Genomic DNA, 5,760 nt, shown 5'->3' with positions numbered 1-5,760 from the left:
AATAGGGGCTGAGATATATATTTGAGGACTATAAATATATGGGGGAATTTTCAGTATGAATGAAGAGAATGCAAATTAAATAGCAAAGAGAACCATGACAAGCTCCAACCTGTTTCTGCAGTAAATGATCACAGAGTGACTCTGAATAAGAAGAAAAACAATTTGGATGATGGAAGGAAATGCCAGAGAGAATCATAGTTTCTTGGAAATGTAAATACTTTAGACAGAAAATCATATACTTCCTCCAATGTTTGTTGTAATTTTCTATTCAATAAGAATTTAGAAAATCATTCAACTGGTATATAACAAATGATGCCAATGGTAGCTTCAACAAGGAAGAATTCTGTCCACTGATTTTGTGTGGGCAGTAATGTAGTTTTGAGTGCAGTGATAAATGAATTAAAGAAAATTGAGGACATCATTACGTTGTGTTTTGTGGGGAGTCATCAATTCATTTTCAATTGGGTTAAATATCATAAAACAATTGAGTGAAGAGAACAGTGTACCACAGATGTGAAGGTGAATGAGTTTTTTAGGAGATAAACAAGATTTGTCAGAGTAATCCCAGAGGAAGCAGTTGGTAAGGGCATATCTCTATCAGCTGGGAAAGTGGGCCTTTGGCAAATACACTTAGGTCATAGGTAGCAATAGAAGAGAAGTAGGTAGGTGAGTATAGTGATGGAGATTTAATTGCTTATCTTTCTCTCATTGTGATATCGATGTTTTTCGCTAAGTGAGCCTGTGAAACTTGAAGTATTAAGAGAGAAGTAGATAAATGAAAAATTTATTTAGAAAAGTAGAAAAATGAACCACTTATTTAGTTTTCCAGGTAACTATGCAGCATTACAGGCCATTCAAAGTTGAAAATTTAAATATCAAGGAGTCACAGTGGCTATGTGAATTGTCAATATTATTATTGTCAATGATGACAAGACAGACTAGGGAGAGAATTTAATTGCATCAAGGTAAATGGGTTGTTAAATAGAAATATATCTAGAAATGTCAATAATGTTGAGAAGATAAGCAAATGTCAATCTCAAAAGATAAGTATACATATTTTAAACTATACAGGAAGGGCTATAATATCAGTGCTGCCCTATATGTCAATTTAGTGAAATCAATGGATTATATTTTGGGGGAAAGAATAGTAAGTGGGGGACTCAGCATGGACTGAAAGGAAAGAGAGATAAATCAAGAGTGCTGTTGTTGAAACTTTAATTCTCAGTACAATGAGCTTTCTTTCAGTGACAGCATTTACAGTGTGGCTGCAGAAGTGATGACTGAGAGAACACAATGAAGGCTTATCTTAAAAATTAAAAGGACACTATGGAGATACATTGCTGTCCATTTGGCAGTTATATAGCAATTTGAGTGTCATGTATTCACGGTATTTACAGAAATTATTTGAATCATCAGACTAACTGTGGTAGACAATTGGAATGAGATGAATATCCATGGCAGTTCCCGGATGGTCTACCACCAGCCTACAAGAAAGAGGGAAGAAACTCACAGCGCATTTCCCTTCTCTGAGGATTTATATTCAGTGAACGGTTGTTGAGAGAAAGAGAGACAGTTTGTTTGGTGGTGTAGCTTCTGATGAGCTGACCATTCTCCTTTAGATTTTAATTCTTTGAGATTATAATATAATTGCACCATTTCCATCTTCCCTTTGCTCTCTCCAAATAAGGAGATACACTCCTCCCTGCCCCCTATCAAATTCATGGCCTTTTTTTAAATTAACTGTTTTACACTCACACACACACACACTCACATGCCTTAACATATACTGTTCAGTCTGTATGTTGTTCACATGTATGTTTCTATGTTGACCATTGGTAATAGATAACTAATTGGTGTGATCTTCTCTGGGGAAGACTATTTCCCTTACTCTAGGCATTTCATTCTTGCCTCTAGTTCTTTGTACAGGCTTCAGGCTTTGTGTTTTATTCCTCATCCTTTTTGGCATATGTCTTCTTGCTGTCCTTGCTCAGATATATTTGGATTATCATACTTGTGAGACTTTACAGATGAGGTATCCAACATTACTTGGAGACAGAATCTCAAAGCAAGTTGTTTGCTTTTCTGCTCTTACCATCTTCCTGCCCCATACTGCTTGCTTTACACAATATCTCATCCATACTCTGCAAGACAAGTCAGTGACACTCACTATGTTAGATATATCACACACACAACACACACAAACACACACACACACATGACATGAGAGTTTGAAGGAGAATTTGAATGAAAGGAATTGCAGGAGGTGTCAATGTGACTATCAATATGATTAAAATTCACTACATATATACAAAAAATTTTCATGAGAAGCTTAGTATTATGTAGATAATATAAGCTAATAGAAGCAATAAATGACAATAAAAGCAAAATAAAGAATAGGAAGATTCCCCAGTATGTATCACGGTCTATGAGTTAGTGGAAGTAATAAAGGCGATATATATTAACCAAATGAGCCTCTGCTAGGATGGAGTCTAGCAGAGCAGGCGAGTAATGGGATCACATAAAATAGTAAGGATACAATAAGTTATGGGTACTCAAGTAGAAGCATTCTAACCACTAAGGATGGGTAAGTGAAGAGTATAAAAGAATATAGAACATTTGGAAAAATGGAGTCTGTGAAATGAAGGAGGGCTTGGAGTTCTAAATTTCTTTTGGTGAGTTCTCAGTGAAGATGGATTTGTCCTTATCTCAGTGTTGATGATTCCAAACAATGCTGATACTTTGAAGAAAAGGAACATGGGTAGTGGTTTGCTTTTCAGATGAATAATAACATCTCCAGAAGGGCCTTAATGCTAATACCATGGAAGATCTTAAGAGCAGAAATCTACCGTGAGGGTTTTACCAAGGAAAATGAAACAATGTGTCTGGCAGTGGAAAAAGAATGTTAATACTTGTATAATACATAAACCCCTATATTATACTCATTACATATAAATTATACATTTTTATTCATGTTATATGTATTTTCTTCCCAAAGGTATATATTATCACAATTTATGTTTTATTTATATTTTCTGTGAATAATTGTTTCCCCAACATTTGTAGATAATTTTGAAAAACATTCTGACATTTCTAATGGATTTCTAATCCTCTATAAAATATCATATGGAAATCTCCTAAATGTAAATCATAGTTGATGCATCAGTGTGAACTGTATAGGTGGTTATTAAAAAGTAAATAAATCATATATTTCGGTGGTCAAAGTTAACAAACATAAGGACTGTGGCAGAAGCTGGGCCAGCCTCTCCTTTTCTGTTTAACTGAAAGATTTATTTAAAATTTATGCTATCAAGTAAAAGCTAATTTCTGAATTATCCCCAGGCAGCTGCATATTGGTGAAAGACACAGTTAGTATATTCTATATACTTACCTTCAAATTTTAAAGTTTGTTTCATCATCAGTCATCCACTTTTCCATTCATGAAATGCTAACTGGCAATGAAGCTCATTTATGGAACATTTTTCCTACAAAGCAAGGCATGGAACTGTATTTACCACATTGTTAAATCAGCTTTATTTGTGGCATTGTAGCTCTAGAATCTCACAGGGACAGTCACCACAATGCTCAACACAGAGAGCGAAAATTCTAAAACTGATTTCAAGCTCTCCAAGCATGAAATTCAAGAGAGATTTTTTTTGCACTTGCTAACTTTGCTTTCTCCAAGCATAAGACTGACTAAATCAAATTTCCTAAATATTGAAGATACTGAAAGTAAGTACCAAGAAAAACCAATCCTTTGGCTTGTTTCTCATCATCTGTTGTTATGATGTTCAGGCTAAAATATGAATTTTCAAAACATATAGAGAAATGGAATGAGACTCTGTAAATTCTGGCATACCCAGTATAGTAGGGAAGCATGGAATGTTTTAATTATGAAAACTTGTCAATCATTTAAATGTTTCATTGCTTCAGAGTAGCTTTCATATCAAGTGGTCATGATTTTTAAAAGGTTCCTAATAGTTTGGGTGCTTTGAACATAGTCACCTGTTAGACCAGATACAAAAAATTACCCTTAAGTTAAGCTTAGATTTTGGGGGTATGTTTCCAGTTTGATATTCTACTCTAAAAATTGCCTTACATTGCAGTTTTGTCCTGCATTGTGTTGGCTTCCCCCTTGCTGATCTAATTGTCTGCTGGCATGTTCATTATCTTTTATAGTCACTGTGAGTAGCAAAGGAGTTTGTTATATACGATCTTTGCCAATTCTCTTGGACTTGGAGCCAGCTCTCTTTGATTGCTTCATGTTAATAGCCTAAATAATGCAATTAGAAAGCTTTAGTACCACATCTGATATATGGTTGCTGTGACCACTAGAGAAAAACAAGCTAAAGAATCTGGAAATCTGTGTACAATGAGGACTGTTTTCTTTGAGAGGAAAATAGAAATTACAAACATCTGGAATACAAAAAAGCAATATAAAGAAAGAAAAGACAGATTTCTCTCATTTAAATTCATGTCATTATTAAAAACGCTCACTTGTCACACATGTGAGATCATCATGCATATTTCTAGGAAAATGGTTTTATTTGTGCAAGTGTCCATTTGAATATAGATTTAAATTGGTCATCACACATCATGTGATGCATCTCTAAGTTATGGAGCCTAGGTGTACTTTTAAGTTACCTCATATAGGTAATTTTATAAAAATTAAAGTGTCTTCAATGAAATAAAATAGTTTAAAAATTTTTACAATTGTTAAAAATAAGGCTGTTTGATATATAAATACAAATAAATGTATTGCTGTTTTAATCTCTCTCGCACATACACTATATCTTTTCTTTTTATTCCTTCTCTTTCTTGATACTTCATTTTTCAAAGAAGAGCTTATTTTTTTTCCCTGCAGAGAATGGCTTAGGAGAGCTCTCCCTTTGGTGAAATGTTAGATCATCAGGAATTTAAAATGCCACTTGATTAAGTCACCAGCATGGCTTCTGCTTCATGCAATCTCCTTTGTCCTGTCTACTGGAAAGCAAAGTTTATCAGAATGCTAAAAAATCTTTTCTGAGTCTCAACCATTTGTGAAAATGAGAAAAAAATTTCCACTTGAGTACTCAAAATAGGAGGGTAGGTACTTAACAGAATATCCTCCTCTCTTAAAACAATTCTAGAAACTTTTCAGCACTGACTGTCTGGAGAAATCTGACAGCAAAGATTGGGGAAGTGCTGAAGAACATGAAAATAATGATCACATGTTAAGTTTGTGTGAAGATCTGGGTTTAATTCCCAGCATACATGTTTACACACATGGCCTCATAAGTCAACTAGAATCTTTATCTCACAATTAAAGATTGATTTGAATGTTATATCTGATATTTGAAATAAATTTGAAAGGGACAGAGAATATAAAAGGATGAGTTAATAATTACATTAACACTCACACAATACCCATGTAAGAAATGCCTGTCATACTGCTGGTGTTGAGAAGTTTTGACATGATCTGAAATGTAGTGTTATTAAATTGAGATGATGATAATTCCTCCCAAATGTCTCTAAGAATTTCTTAATTTTTTATTAAAGGCATCTAGGTTTTATTATTAATATAAGAATTCCTTGTTTTTTACTACTATGTTGCATGTTAGCACTGGTGGAAGATGACTGTTTTACATTAGACAATGACCCTAGCATTCCTTTGTTATCTTTTTTTTTTTTTTTTTTTTTTTTTTTTTACTGTGGGAATTTGTCCTTGTAGGACTAAGGCCCCTATTTTCATTTATTTATTTATTTATTCATTTATTTATTCAT

Source organism: Alexandromys fortis, unplaced genomic scaffold, assembly GCF_014885135.2.
Source record: "Alexandromys fortis isolate MF-2015 unplaced genomic scaffold, M_Fortis_MF-2015_v1.1 scaffold_34, whole genome shotgun sequence".
In the NCBI taxonomy this organism is placed as follows: Eukaryota; Metazoa; Chordata; class Mammalia; order Rodentia; family Cricetidae; genus Alexandromys; species Alexandromys fortis.
This window is presented reverse-complemented; position numbering follows the sequence as displayed.